A 17014-nucleotide genomic window follows, 5' to 3' on the forward strand; every position below is an offset into this window, starting at 1 on the left:
TTAACTCTAGAGCCAAAAAAACTTATCCAGTCCACGACACAAACACAAATCATATTATTTTATTAATTGTTGGTATATTTTAATTGGACTAGACAAAATTAATTGGACAAAAATAAATAAAATGGAATGGAGTGAAAATAATTAATTGGGAATAGATATTTTATAGAAATAAATTCAAAAAAAAAAAAATTACATCTCCGGGTCCACCGCGGCGGTAGCCCCCCCACCCCTTCCACGTCGTGTTTGCTAGGGTTGTCAAATCGTGCGTGTTGGGACGTTATCGTGTCAACCCATTATCGACCTAACCCAATCGTGTCCCAACCCAACCCAACCCGAAATCATCGGGTTCTTATCGTGTCCCGACCCAACGGGTTCGTGTCGGGTTCGTGCGTGTTATCGTGTACCTAAAAAAAGTCAACTCTCTATTAATGATAGTAAATTAGCTTGACACGACACGATAACGACAAAAACATGATGTTATTAAACGATTTAAACATGATATTACACGATAAAATAAAAAATTACCAAATTAAAATAATTATTTTCTTAATCAAAATAATAAAATTAAATTATAGTAGTAATATTAAATCTATATAATAAAATTAAATAATAAAAAAAATTAACTTTTAATAAAATCTAAGCATAATATTTTCTTAAAATTCATAAAATAATTAATTAATAATTTTTAATTAATAAAATTAAAGTATAATATTTTTTAATTAATTAAAATTAAAGTATAATATATTTTTAATTAATTAAAATTAAAGTGTAATATTTTAATCAACAAAAATAACTAAAAATTAAAGTTTATTAATTTTTTAATTAATAAAAATAATTATTATTTTTCTTAACGTGTAACCCAAACCCGACCCAAACACGACCCGACTCAACCCGTTATCTTCGTGTTCTTGGGTCGACCCTATAAGGACCCAAATCCTGAACGTGCGTGTTCGTGTCGTGTTAATTTCGTGCGGGTCCTTGTCGTGTTATCGTGTCTATCAAAAATTGTCGGCCCTGCCGTTTGCGGCTCCGCCCCTTCCCCGCCGCGGCACGACGTTTCCAGCAATGGTCCTCCATGGCCCGTCCGCCGTTGCCGCAACCGCCAAGGCGGCACCACTGTGGACACTCTTGGTATTCCTCACGTGCGACGCGAGATTATAGTATTGAATAGTATCTTTTCGACCGCGATTTAAGAAAAATTGTGTTGAATGAGTTAAGTAAATGAATAATAAAGTATGAAATAAAAAAGGTAAAAAAATGAAGAGAGAATAAAATAAGAGAGTAAAGTAGAGTAAGAGAAGAAATGTGTTGACTTTATTAAAAGAGAAATGACTCTATTAATATGGAACATACGAAAATAGTAAAATGACTCCACTACTATGGAACGGATAGAGTACTTTTTTTACTTATAAAGCAAATAATCTCTTTATCCTATTTAAAAGTGATAGCGTATTCATTTTTTAATTGTCTCACTAAAATAAAGTACTCCCTCCGTCCCATAATGGATGTCACATTTGTGGGACACACGAGATATTAGAAGGTTTTATTTTGTGTGCTAGGTGAAAGAAAAATATAATATTTATATTATTGTGTGAGAGAATTTTTTTTAGTTGGAAAAATTAAAAAGAAAAATGTGACATCTTTTATGGGACGAAGAGAATACTAATATAAATAGTTATCTTGTATGCAGTACTCCTCTTTGTTTACTAAATACTACTCTATTCTATTTCGATTCGCCCATAAAATATTTTTCATTTTGCTTTTTTTTTTAATAAGAAGAATTCACTTTCTCCTAACTCGGTAACATTCACCTAATGGTGTATATAAAAATGATGGGAGTGAATCTTCCTCAAACGACAATTAGTTAAGTGGAGTACAATTTTATTTAATTCTTTTACTACACTTTTCTTATTATACTAATATAAAATTAATTATTAAATGACTTAAGATGATTAACAAAACAAAAGCTGAAAATAAAATGAGAATGTAGACAATATTTGGTGGATGGAGGAAGTATAAAATTTTGTTAGTATATAAGGTAAGAGTAAATGAAAATGAAATGGATTGTAATGTAATAATGGAATGATCATTTCTTAGATAAATGGAAGGAATGACTATTATCATGAGTAGGATTGGGGAAAAATACCGAAAAAATGATATATCGCTCGTATCGTATTGAAAAATATCGAAAAATTATCGAATTTTCGATATATCGTAATTTTCGATACGATACAATATCGTATCGTAAGTTTTCGATACGATAACGATATGAATTTCCTTATATCGCGATATATCGTTTTATATCGAAAATACGATATATATCGATATTTAACGATATATCGAATTTCGGTACGATATATCGAAATATCGACACGATAACGATATGAATTTTTTTTATATCGAAATTCGATATATCGAAACTTTCGATACGTTAACGATATGAAATTATTTCATATTGATATTTTCGATACGATACACGATACAACGTTTTCGATACGATATATCGTATCGACCCACCCCTATTCATGAGAAATGGAATTGTGATTCCTAAGCAAAAACTAAGTAAATGAATGAAATGAAAGTATAAAAATAATTAAATTGCATCATACCAAGAAAGCGTGACTACTTTATATTCAAGTACTTCATCTCTTTTATTATTAGTTCATCCTGAAAAGTAAGAAATCAATAATTTAGGAAATTATTTTCTCTATATTCAAGTACTTCGATCACTTTCATACTTTTTAAAGTTTACGTTAAAATTTACGTCCAACTAAAATTTTTTAGTCTTCCGAAACCGAGGGAGTATTTTGGAATTGAAGCCCTCTTGGTGTATAGAGAGTCAGAAGACTCTTCCTTAACTAATTGAATTAATATAAAAAACCCTCCCATCACAACAAATGTTGTACTTTTAAAGTGTAACAAAAAATAGAATTGTACTTCCTCGTCCCACAAAAGATGTCACCCTTGTGGGACAACACTAGATTTTAGGAGGTTTGTTTTATATGTTAAATGGAGAGAGAAAATATAATTTTTATATTCATGTGAGTGAGAACTTTTTCCAAAAATGAAATGTGACATCTTTTGTGGAACAAACTAAAAAGGAAAGTGTGACATCTTTTGTAGGACGGAGGGAGTAATATACCAGATCTAGGAGTTTGGTGCATGATAACCCGCCTGATTCTGTGTTCTCTTTTCTTCTTTTTAAAGCGTGTATGTATCGTTGTGAGCTGCTCAAGTTAGGTAGTCGACTTGATCAGACCAGCCTATTTCTGTCTGTTACCTACGGAAATGCAAGTGAGTGGATCCGATACAAGCCCAGGCTGATCAAGCTGAGTGACTTCGACTCGAGTGAGAAAGATAGTTAGTGAAGAATGCGGGCTTTCAAAAACCTTAACCCACTAATACTATTTGATTAGTATAGGGAAGTAAGGATCGATCTTATAGAAATGAGGCATTGTGAAGGTTGTTTGCATGACACGGCTTAGGGCTTGGCTGCTGCCATGCTTTCTAGGGGGTGGGTTAAGTTTTAACTACTGGACATGGAAAACAGACTGAACTTAACAACTAAACTAAACTACTTGATCAACTTAAACAAACTTTCCATAAATGGACAAACATAATAAACAGGGACTGTCAGTCAAAAAGCACCGTAAAGTAAAAACTTTCTAACAACTTCATCTTCCTCAACAAATCAACATAGAAAAGTAGAACAAGAAACAGATCTGAAAAGTTAAAGAAGACGAAACATCAGAAAACATATAAAACTTAAATCTACTCTTAAGATCTAGGGATGTCAATGTAGCCCACTCGTGGGCTGGCCCGAATAGCCCACCAAATTTTTAGGGTTAGGGTTGGAAATTTATAGCCCGATAAAATTAAAATCCGATAGCCCACACCCGATTAACCCGCAACCTTTTAGGGTCAGACCTGAAAATCCGATGGGCTGGCCAAAAACCGATAATTTCTATTATTCTATCTTTTTACTCCTAATTCGACACTTCATTGATTAATTTTATAATATAGATAACTAAAATAAATAAGTTTCAATAGGATTTGCCCGAAACCCAGTGGACCGACTCGATTGACATCCCTATTAAAAGATCTAAGTTACGACTACGTAAAAAATGAGACTGCATTGCTGGTGTTGCTATTAACATAGCAATTGTAAAAAAAAGTTGTTGAATTTTGAGCATTATATTGGGTTCTAGATGTCCTCTAATTACTACTCAAAACCCAATTAAGTGGAGTTCGTATTTTCCAGTATTTTATAGAGTCACGCATTATCTTTCTATGCCTAATGTGAGGCAGACCTTATCATATTTTCTATAGAAACTTTTATATTTTCTCTGTCCTTAAAAACTTATTTTAATTTTTATTGTTATTGAAAAATATGAATATTTTAATTTTGAAAACTTTTTCTCTTTAATAAAGCAAAATCTATTTTTAATAATAATATTTTAAAAACTATTTTATTTATCTCTTCCTTATTTTACCAATATGTATTAAAAATTATACTCCCTCTGTTCCATTGAAGATGACTCATTTTTATTTTTGGTTTGTCACAACCAAGATGGCTTATTACTAAAAATGAAAACACCTTTTATCTCTATTTTATTTATTCTATTTTACTTTATTCTCACCATTTAACACACAAAATAAAATTACATAAAATTCCTTGTGACTGGGGGAGTAATCCATATTACAAAATTCTTTGTATATCCTACAACTGGTAGATGGAGACCTGCACCACACATTAAATTCTTTGTATATCCCTACAACTGGTAGATGGAGACCTGCACGGCTGCACCACACATTTTTGCTACTTCTAAACAACAGGACAATAATGTCAGTTTTAAAAAATGACATCCATGTGTGATAAAAGTATCGTCTCTTTCGCTAGGCTTAATTGATTTGACTATTGCTTGAAGCATTCATTTTGGCTTAACAGCTTGTGTAATTGTGGCCCATATCGTTATATTTAATTTTTACTAAGACAAGTTGTATGACTCAAATTATGTCACCCATGCAATAATTTTAAATAACTACTTTTCAGACTTTTGATGTTTAATTACATTAAACGAGGGATTAGACTTTGAGCAAGTTTAGGTTAAACTTTAAATGGCGTACGATTTGATTGATTATACACTTTGAGGGTGAGAGATAAACATACTTTTCATATTTGAAAGTTTAACCACTTGTAAGTGCATGATTCCAAGGTGATATACGAATTAGTAATGAAAGCGCACTAATAAGCCATCCTTGACTTGATTTGGTTTATTTTATGCTTAGTCTATTTTTCCATAATTTGAGACAATTACGACGTCTACTCCTTATGCAAACTCCTTATGCAATAAGTGCATCTATTTTACGTTTCTTTCTTGTTTGGTTCAAGGATAAACAGATACGGAGTATTTAAGTTTGAGGGAGTTGATACGCTCAGACTTTGCACTGTTTTAAGACCATTATATGGTCAGTGTTGAGTGTCAAAGTTGCATTACATGTCAATTAATATAGCACGACAATTAAGACAAAATTGACAAAGTAAGATAGAGAAGGAAAATAGTAATTAAAGTAGTAGTGTTAGTGGATAGTGAAACTCACATTATTAGTAGAGTTTAATGGAAGCATAATTTGCAAATAAGTTGATGTAAAATGTAATAATTTGGGATAACTTTCCAGAAATGGAATTCACATATTTTTGTGGGACTGTCGAAAATGAAAAGTGCACATATTTTTATGGAATAAAGGGAGTATATATTATACTCACTCCGTTCCCAAAGAGTATGAACTATTTCCTTTTTCTTCCTTCCCTAAAGAGTATGAACTTTCTAATTTTAAAAAATTCAAACAATATATTACACATACACATCATTTTATTTACAACTTATACCATTATCATTGACACTTGTACCATTATGATAATGTGGTCGTCACTCTCCGCTAACATTATTTCCACTATCTTTTCTCTCTCTCTTACTTTTTTCCTTATTTATTAAAACTCGTGCCGAACCCAAAGTTTATACTCTTTGAGGATGGGGACGGAGGGAGTAGTAGTATTCCCTCTGTCTCTCGTTAAATGTCCACTTTTCTCATTTTTATCCGTTCCCCATTTGTTGTCGACTTTCACTTATTAACAAAATGGTAAGTGGATCTCACATCTCACATCTCAGTAACTCATTCCACGCACATTTTATTAAAGAACGAATACTATATAAAAACAGGACCATAATTTTTAGTGGGATTTGGGGCAAAACTGTAATCAACTTTCCGAAAATAATTAGACGATTTACTTGGATAACAACACATCTTTACCAAAAGCTCAACCCCTCTCATTCTCGATCCCATCGGAGATCAGATTAAGATGGCGGAGGCGGAGGCGGCAGTGTCATGCTTGCTGCAGCAGCTGGAGGACATGGCGGTCGGGTATGCAGATCTGTTCGCTGGAGCGGAGAGAGAGTTTGATCAGCTGAACCACGACCTCGATTTCATCATGGCCTTTCTCAGGGACATAGCGAAGAAGAAGAAGAATCAGGTGGTGAAATTACTGGAGAGGCGGATTATGGATATGGTGTACGAGGTAGAGGAAACCATCGAAACTTGCTTGACCAAAGTGATGGAATTCAAGGCCATGAACTTCATACGACGCCGTATGGCTATTAAAAGTGTCAGCATAGCCAACGCGGTCAAGAACGTTAGGGAACAAAAAGTGTTGCCATTGTATGAGGATATCAGAAGTTCTGCTAACGCGATGATTATTGCCGATGGAGCCAAGGGCACCGACACGTCAGAAAGGGTAACATACTCATTCAACTCCATCCTTTTTTTAATTTTATTTTCAATATTAGTAGTTGTAATTCTAAATTCTCTAATTTGTGTGAATTTGGTTTACACTAACGTCGACGAAAAACACCGGGTTGGAACATAACTAATTTTGAAAAATACACAAATTAAAGATAAATTTGCTATTTTTATTCATTTATTTGTGTCAAGGAATAAAAAAAATGAAACTTTGTTTTTTATTTGTGTGTAATCTATTATGATAATAATGTTTATTCATATATTAAAATTGGAATAAATCTACAAAAATATATCGGACTTAAAAAAAAAAACTGAATCCGTCGCGACTGTTCTTACGAACAGTGGCGTATCTAGGTTGTACCCCCAAAAATAATATTAATACTATGTTTAGTACTCCCTCCGTCTCAAGATAAGTGACTTATATTCCTTATAGGGACGTTCCAAGATAAATGACTCATTTCTTTTTTTGGTACTGTCTCTTACTTTTTATCTCTACTTTATTAACTCTCTTACTCTTTATCTCTACTTTATTAACTCTCTTACTCTAGTAGCAACCGGCTGCTCATTTCTACATATTGTCCCGTGTTCAATACTGTGAGGCAATACTGTGATGCCTCAAAAGGAGGACTATTTATTATCCATTCTCCTTTTTTGTATGTTTTCTTATTGTACTTTTAAGTTATGAGTACTGCTAACTACTTGCGCTTCTATTGTTTTATTTCTAAACTCACATTTTTCCTTTTCTTTTTTTAATGTAATTAGTTCTTTTAGTTTAGAATTATTTGCACTTTTGTTTTCTTTTCTAGGTATTATCTTATAATACTTAGTACTATGTTTTAATTAATTTTTATTTTTCATATTATGCCTATTTTTATAATTGCTTTGATTTTCTACATTATACCCTATTACTATATTTGATCATTTATGTAATATTACTTGTAGCAAGACTCATAATTTAAAAAAATTATTCTTACTTTTTTTTAATAGTATTTTTTTTATATTATACTCTATTATTTTTATTGTTTTATATAATATTATTTTTAATTCAACTCAGTACATCAAATAAAAATTCTTGTTATATCATAGTATCTCGTAATTAGGAATGTGATCAAATGCAAAATCTAAATATTGTACAAACTCCAAACTGGACCGTTAGAAAATGTCAATAGATGACAAAATAGTAGCAACAGAAAATGTCAACGCATTGTCAACGATTGATGTTGTGCTGATATAGTGTTGACATTTTTTGTTGCTACTATTTTATCATCTGTTGATATTTTTTAACATGCCCTATCTTTCTGCAATGGTGGAGCCCTAGTGGATGCCCTATCTCTTATCAATTTTTAATTTCAATTTTAATATATTTTTTTTAATTTTGTTTTTAATTACTAAAATACCAAAATATATTATACTCCCTCCGTTTCTTCATTGTTAAGTCATTTTCCCATTTCGGAAAATTTCTTCATACTTGAGTCATTTCCATATGTGGTAACTTTTTTTTCTTTCTTACTTTACTCTCTCCTACTTTATAGTTTTATTTCAAAAGCTGAAAAAAGGACATTATAGGATAGGAACAGTGATATTGATATTGATATTGATATTGTAAGATAAAAACATCATACTAGCATTTTATATCATTTGTAAGATAAAAACATCATACTAGCATTTTATATCATTTTTATACAGTAAAAATATCATTTGCAATTCCTCAAAATAACATTTCATATTCAAAACAGCCATTAAACACATCATTTAACTATGAAAATTATATGGAGTTGAGTGTTGTTTGGTTGTTGTTTGATTCAGAAATGATATTTTGAGTTAAGTATGATATATTTTGAATGAAAATGACATGGAGTTGCGTTGTTTGGTTGTTGTTTTGAATGTGAAATGATATTTTGAGTGATTAGAAATGATATTTTTGTTGCATAAAAATAATATATACAGTACTACTTATAAAATGATGTGGTATCTCTGATGTGTTTGGTTGATGTTTTGAATGTGATGATATTGAAGTATAAGAAATGATATTTTTACTGCATAAATAATATAGTATTATGTTTATAAAATGATATGTTCCTGATGTGTTTGGTTGTTGTTTTGAATATGAAATGATATTTTTAATGCATAAAAATGATATATTCTGTTTAAAAATGATATGATATTGTTATCACATAAAAACAATTATCGTTATTCTTATCTTAATAATATCATTTTTTCAGACATTGGTATAATACCGTGCAACTAGGATTTCTTTATAATCCTAGTAAAAATTACATTTAATTTGATATAATTTTGTAAAAAAAATTTAATTGAGAGAGTTACATGAAATTTAAAGTTTTAAGATAGTTTGAAGGAGCGAGAGTGTGAGTATACTTGTAATAAAAATTGTATGTGTGTTTGTTCAATTCTCTCCCTTTTAATTATGTAGTTACCAGAATACCCTTATTACTGGCAAAAAAATGATAGTACTATATTTCTTCTATAAAAATTGTACTGTGTTTGTTTAGTTCTCAATTTGGCTCTTTCCTTATTTCACGTTGATTTCCTGATTTTTACCCTTCTAATTTCACGTGAGATTTATTTACAGATGATTATACCTCCTACATGGCATCATTATGTCTTGGTGTTGCATTTTAATCATACATGTTTTGCATATTAATTATGAATAATTTATTTTGAATGACCCATTCTCAATGTATTGTCGTTTTCAATTTCGTGCAGATAATAATTCTTAATTGCATATTTACGCATTGGGTATTGCATTTTTCTCATGTTATTTTTGCATGTATATCTGAACTTGTTTTGAATGTGTTAATTCCCCATTGTATTATCCTTTTTAATTTATTATAACTGCTACATTGCATCATATTATATTGGATATTGCATTATACTCATATTAACTTTGGCAAGTGGACCTCACATTCTACTAACTCACTTCACAAATATTTTATTATAAAACTAATATGCTACTATAAAATTAGGACTCACGTCCCATTAATTATTTGTATCACTTTCTTTTACAAAGTCAAACAATTTCTTAAAATACGAAAAGCTCAAGAATGAGATATTTATTGGTGGATGGAGAGAGTGAAAAACAGTGTAATTAGTTGTTCGTTTTCCTTATCTAAATTGGCGGTGGCCTAATAGTAACTTGTTTGTAACATTCACACAGGATAAACCAATCGGACAAAACAAAGTAATAGGATTTGAGGATGAGGTAGCCAAAATAACTGCCTATCTCACTGAAACTAGAGAAAAGCTTAGCTTTATCGCTATCGTGGGCATACCTGGCCAGGGGAAGACAACATTGGCATGGAATATTTATCAAAGCAATTTGACCTCTTTTGCGTTTCCCGTTCGCATTTGGGTACACATGCCCCGGGAGTTCAACGAAAGGGACGTTTTCCTCCAAATCCTCAAGAAATTCATGCCCGGTGTAGACATCTCGAGTCTCAATAATGACGAGCTGGTTAACAGAGTCCGCACGTGTCTAGAGGAAGGGAGGTTCTTGTTAGTCTTGGATGATGTATGGAGTGTTTCTGCATGGGAAAAGATCGAGGCAATACTGCCATTAGACAATGGGGATGGTAAAGTCCTCATCACCACCCAAGAGAAAAACATTGGAGAACGATGTATAAACGGAGCTAATGGAACTCTCCACAATCTCAGGTTCCTATCTGATTTTAAAAGTTGGGAGCTACTCCTGTATGAGGCGTTTGGAGGTTGGAATAAATGTCCGGAAAATTTGGTGGGCTTTGTGAGAGAAATAGCCAGCAAGTGTGATGGAGTGCCACTGATGATAATTGTGGTTGGACGTGTGCTTAAGGACCAACTCATGAAATCCCGATTGAATCTTACGCATGAGTTGAAGATGATGTTTCAAAGTGTGAGCGAAGCTTTACAAAACAGGGTGACACGCATAGCAGAAGTTGTGGGGTTGAGCTACCATAGATTGCCCAATTACTTGAGAGGATGCTTTATTTTCTTAGGTGTATTTCCTGAAGATTACGAGATTCCAGCTAAGATGTTGTGTGAGTTATGGATTTCTGAAGGATTTGTAGTGCCCAGACAGGGAAGAAGTATTGAGGAAAGTGCAGAGGAAAATATGAATGATCTCATCAGGAGGAACTTGCTTGAAGGTGTGAAAACTAATCACAGGGGTAAAGTTAAAGCGTGCCGTGTTAATACTATGATACGTGCATTTTGCATATACATAATTAAGGAGGAGAATTTATGTGAGACCGGGGAACTTGAAACTTCAGGTTCTCAGCTACAAAAGTCTCATCGTCTTTGTTTCCACTCGGATCCTTCTAACTTCTTATCTAGAAATCCACTTGGTCCCCATGTTCGTTCACTTTTGTGTTTTAACGAGAGGCCTGCCAAGCTGAAGTCAGAGCTTCTAGCAGTTATACCAGAGCGCTTCAAAAAGCTTAGAGTTTTGGAATCCAAGTGCATCGAGTTGGAGCAATTTCCATGGAAGATTGTCAAGCTAGTCCACCTCAGGTACCTAACCTTATACATTGAAACTCTGGAAACTCTTCCAGAGCCAATCACCCAGCTATGGAACCTACAATCTCTTGTAATTAAGACCAAGTCCCGTTCCATTATAATGAAAGCAAATTTGTGGAGAATGATGCGACTGAGGTATCTCAACACGAGAGCAGCTATTCTCCTAGAAAGTACTAAATCAGATGGCGAAGCAGGGCATAACCTTCATACATTGAACAGATTGGCACCTGAATCTTGCACTGATGCCATCTCCACAAAGGCTGGAAACCTCAATACCTTGGGGATTTCTGGGAAACTGGCCTCCATTTTTCAAAACAACTTCCTCGAGAAATTGCACCATCTTGAAAATCTGAAGCTTTATGAACAGCCATCTGAAGATATGTTGCCTGGTCTACCCCTACGGAATTGTTTCCCACCAACACTCAAGAGGCTGACACTAATGAATACATCCCTAGAATGGACGCATATGTCCACGTTGGCAATGATCAAGACCCTTGAGGTCCTCAAGTTGAAGGAAAACGCTTTCGTTGGACCCTACTAGGCGGCCACAAACTATAGCTTTTCTCATCTCTATTTCTTACTGATTGCAAACACAGATTTAGTTATCTGGAAGGTCTCATATAAATCTTTCCCTAAACTTTCATTTCTTGTGCTTAAGAGGTGTGAAAACCTCATTGAAATCCCAGTGGCTCTTGCAAAAACCCTTGAGAAACTGGAAGTGGAGCGTCTTCAAGAATCAGCAGTTGCATCCGCAAGGAAAATTATTGAAGAAAAGAAGTACGATTGGGAAAGCCCAAAATCAGACACCGAATTTCGGCAGGTACCTTGCAAATATCTCTCTCAACTCAACACTTTATAGTTATTACAGTAACTGGCCCGACAACGTAAGTCACGGTTCCAATTTTGAATCGGTAGGCGGCGGTTCCCGTACCAGTTCATAATCGACAGTATTTTACTCCTCTTAGCCAGTTTCGGTTCTAGTTCGACGGTTTATTAATTTTTTCTTACATTCAACAAAATAAACATGATGATAATTGCATAAAAATAAAAATAAAAAATCATAGGAGTACTACTAATGAATAAATTATTACTACTAGTTTTTAAATAATTATGAATTTATAATTACAAATTTGCATCTGCTTTTGAAAACAAGAAAAACTTAGAAACCAATCATTCTTGCGGTTTGAAATTTACAGACTGTCTCGATTCCGATTTCAACCATGCATGTCTAGTAGGATTTGAAAAACTTCAGTGGCGGATCTAGGGGGGCAGGAGGGTTCGGTCGCCCCCTCCGGCCGTTCGGAGAGCCTAAACTTTCTCTTGAATCGAGCCAAAAATAGCATATCCGCCCCCTCTGTTGAGTGTAGAGATGTACTCCCTCCGTCCTATAGTAAATGTCACACTTTCCTTTTTAGTTTGTCCCACAAAAGATGTCATATTTCTTCTTTTAGAAAAAGTTCCCTCTCACATCAATTATAAAATTATATTTTCTCTCACCACTTAACACACAAAACAACATCTCCTAAAATCTCGTGTTATCTCTCAAGTGTGACATTTACTATGAGATGGAAGGGGTATTTATTTTCAATAAATGTCATATAAAATGTAGTAGTCAATGGCTTGATTGTTGGGTTTTTAACTAAAAGGTCAGGGGTTCAACCCTCAACAAGAACATATTTTTTCCATACTTTACTTTTTTATTTACCAATTCATATTTCTTCTTATTATCAAAATAATACCTTTAAATACTTTATGAAATCTAAACTTTACTAATTTGCATATATTTTGTTGTTATATTTATTCTTTAATTAAAATCATTTTTAATCTTGTGTTAATGTTTTTTTTTGTCCTAAAGTACTTATAATTTGTGATCCATGCATCTTATTCTCTATGTAACAAAATAAATTTTTAAATATTTTTAAAATCTAAATATTTACTACTCTATTTATATCCCTTTTTTATATAATATGTACGATGATTTTAAATGTATATAATATTTACAATAATTTTATATTTTTAAATAAACAATACACATTTATAAGCTAATGCTTGTTTATATTTTATTAACGAGACTAGTGTTACTTAAATATTAATATAATATTATTTATTTTATTATTAAAAATAATATTAAATTAAATATTTAATATTTAATGTTAAATTTATTAATATTTAAAATATTAAATTCCGCCTCGCCGTTTTCGGGTCTGGATCCGCCACTGATTTATTTATTTATCACAACATATCACACGTGTAGTTATCTACCCTGGCCGACCTCACTAACAAGTTGGAGTGGGAGTTGGGATAAGAAAGCTCATCATCTCATTCGAAGTAGTGTCAGTTGAGACAAACGTATGCTCATGAGGTTGTGCCTCATTTCGTGGGCATGGAGAGAGACATCGGTGTAATTTGTACCTTCATATTTATACGTTTTAAGGAGAAAATCATGGATCGATGAAACTTGTCTTGACCATGAGAGCTACGAGAACTATTGCAACAAAGCGTAAAGAGAAAATCATGAATCGATGAAACTTGTCTTGATCTTGAGAGCTTCGAGAACTCTTGCAACGAAGCGTAAAAGTATCTGTACTGAACGTATAAATAATTTGTGATATTTTCCCAGTGTAGAGCTCAGTTTAGGACTCCCACTTTGGGACTCACATTTGTCATCTGTTTCAGTCAGCAGTACTAATCCAGCCGTCCGATACCCAGTTGAGCTTAACAGACTTTGATGTTATTCGAGTTATCGGTAAAGGGAATGGTGGCATTGTGCACTTGGTGCAGCATAAGTGGACAGCCCAATTCTTTGCTCTCAAGGTATTCAAGATCAAAACATTCCCTAATTGTCTTCTTACAGTAGTTACATTACCAGTATTATTACATTACTTTATCACAACTTTTACTTACTTTGATCAGGTTATTGAAATGAACGTCGAAGAGTCTACTCGTATGCATATAATAAGAGAGCTAAAAATCAATGGATCAGCAATACAGTCCCCTTACATTGTAGTATTCTACCAATCTTTCTATAAAAACGATGCAATCTACATAATCTTGGAGTACATGGATGGTGGGTCTCTTGCAGATTTTATGAAGAAGGTGAACATGATCCCCGAGCCGTATCTTGCAGCAATCTGTAAGCAGGTGGGGTTTTGTTTCAAGCAATGATCATTAGTTCTTGGCTTTAAGTAGTGTTCTAACTGTTAGCATAGCTGTTTAGGTACTGAAAGGCTTGTGGTATCTTCATAACAAAAAACACATTATCCACCGGGACATGAAACCTTCGAATCTGCTTTTAAACCACAGAGGCGAAGTCAAGATAACCGACTTTGGTGTTAGTGCAATGCTCAATAGCACGTCTAGTATGGCTGATACATTCACTGGCACGTACATGTACATGTCTGTAAGTAATCACAATGTTTGTTCAAATAGCGTTTTGCTGCTGTTTCTATGACACCTAACCAAATCTCAGTATTTATTGTTGTTTGTAATTAAATGTGTGCATTTTAGCCAGAGAGAATCCGGGCAGGCCCATATGGTTACAAAAGTGATATCTGGAGCCTCGGGTTGGTCCTGCTAGAGTGTGCAACGGGGAAATTTCCATTCTCCCCACCACAGCCGGAAGGGTGGGCCTTCTTCGATCTGCTGAATGCTATTGTGGATCAACCGGCACCTTATGCATCTCCTGATGTATTTTCTACAGAGTTCTGCTCTTTCATTTCTTCTTGGTACCATACTCATACTACTCCTAATCCTAATCTAACTTTTGATATGATTTAATGAGTGTGAGAATTGATGTTGTCTTGTTGTAACTTCTCAGTTTGCAGAAGGATCCAAAGGATAGACTTTCTGCGAAAGAACTCATGGTGATTAGAAACTAGTTGTTTGCTTCATTATTTTGATGATATATAAGATGGTTATGGTGGTTGATGATTAATGTGATGAAATGCAGGCACATCCTTTTATCACTATGTACGACGAGCTTGGTGTTGATCTAGCCATGTACTTGACGAGCGCAGGACCTCCACGGGAGGAGGTTCGATTCTAACCATGTTATGACAAGCATGCTTCTAGGAGTTGGAATTAATTTTGTACTATTGTAAAATGAAGACGGTTGGAAAATCTCGTGAATCACCCCCAAATTTGGGTGTCTTTTAATTTTGAAACCCCATAATCATCAATAATCTTGACAAGTAGTAGTATATGTTTAGCAATCCATTCAAGAAGTATACTTCACAAGTCCAAAAATACAGTAAAAACAATTAGTGAAGACCTAAAAAGAAAAGGGTAGCAATAGCTTCTAATTCTGCAAAACAAAAAAACAAAAGTATGAATCAAAGACAGGTGGGAGCTTACTGACTAGCACAAGTTCAACTTTTCTGCAAGCTATCGATGCTCACGGGTTCAAAAGGCGCAACGAAGAGCAAGTCCTTCCTCATCAAGGTGCACGATATGCGCCCTAGTAAAATACAGTAGGTGGGAAGGATGTGACGCAGGAGAACTGGACCTTCACGAACACGAACTTTTGGAGATCTAAAAACAAACCAAATCAAAATCCCAAACAAACCTCGAAAGCCAATGCAACTTCCACCAAACCAGCAATGTTACTCATTACATGCTATGCTCACCTTTTAACGTGGAAAGCAGCCTTCCGAAAACTTCGTGGAAAATGATGGTGGACACATTAAACATCTATAACGGATTAAGAACACGAGTAATACAACAAAAATCCAGAAGCCTAAAAGCAGAAACAGAAGAGTCTGCTCATGGTGTTAAAGCTGATGAAATACAGAGAAAGGAATGCATCATTCAATGGTTGCAACAAACTCATGTCTGATAAAGGGATTGTAAGAGAGCTTATGCATCTTATAGGTTTGAGAAAGAGCTTTCAAGTAGCTTGCTTCAATAAATGGGATGACGGAATAAGTTCAGTGAGAAATATGAACAACTCAAATGCACAGAATTCCTTGAGACAGGCTAGACTCACAGCAACAAGTGCATCCGAATTGACAGATTAGTGGCTTGAAATGAGTAACGAGGATTCTAGATAAAATTTAACTAGCACCCTTATTAGCCCAGTCTCTAACTTAAAGCCTGATGAAGAAAAGTTAAAATTGATTAGCAAATTCATCGAACCATAAGTTTAGAGCACCCCTAGAATTTCTAACAATAAAAGATGTCCAAATTAGAACCACAAAAAAAGAGAGTCCCATTATGTGATCACAAAAAAAAGGTAAGAAATGCACAAGGCAATTGGACAGAACATAAAACCTGTACAAACATTACCTGTTTACTTTGCAAGTTATGTCAAGAAAAGAATTTTTAAATACTAGATTTTACATGTGTTTAGTTTACAAGTTACAATTTCTGATGGGTCCTCGAAACAACATCAGGCCCGAACATTTGACATGTAATAATAAAACTACAAACCAAACAAACAACCTATCAAGAAATTATATATGCTCCAAACGTAGTTATAAAACATAACCCTATCTTGACTTGTCATATCTAAATCATCCAAAGCAAAAAGACCCTAATGTCATCTGGAACATGAAAACATTATACCCCAATGGTAGGATCAGATAGGTTTTCAATTGATTCCAGACTTCAGAAGAAGCATAGATTTTTAGTTGAATATACTGAAGTGCAGAAGTTTCCACAAAACCAATAAGTAAAACTACATTAATTAACAAAAATATCTCTAGAT

At 33.8% G+C, this 17014-nt stretch overlaps 1 pseudogene across 1 annotated transcript; it reads left to right on the top strand.

Annotated features, from left to right (window-relative positions):
- Window positions 1–6346: 6346 nt before the first annotated feature.
- LOC125196179 (putative disease resistance protein At1g59780) lies at window positions 6347–14955 on the top strand (annotated as a pseudogene). The gene is made up of 6 exons (XR_016129023.1): window positions 6347–6793; window positions 9974–12130; window positions 13987–14124; window positions 14224–14451; window positions 14528–14710; window positions 14822–14955. The product of XR_016129023.1 is annotated as a putative disease resistance protein At1g59780 (transcript).
- The last annotated feature ends 2059 nt before the right edge of the window (window positions 14956–17014 follow it).

The sequence above is a fragment of the Salvia hispanica genome, chromosome 4 (genome assembly GCF_029641045.1).
Source record: "Salvia hispanica isolate PSC_SH4W2 chromosome 4, Shi_PSC_v1, whole genome shotgun sequence".
In the NCBI taxonomy this organism is placed as follows: Eukaryota; Viridiplantae; Streptophyta; class Magnoliopsida; order Lamiales; family Lamiaceae; genus Salvia; species Salvia hispanica.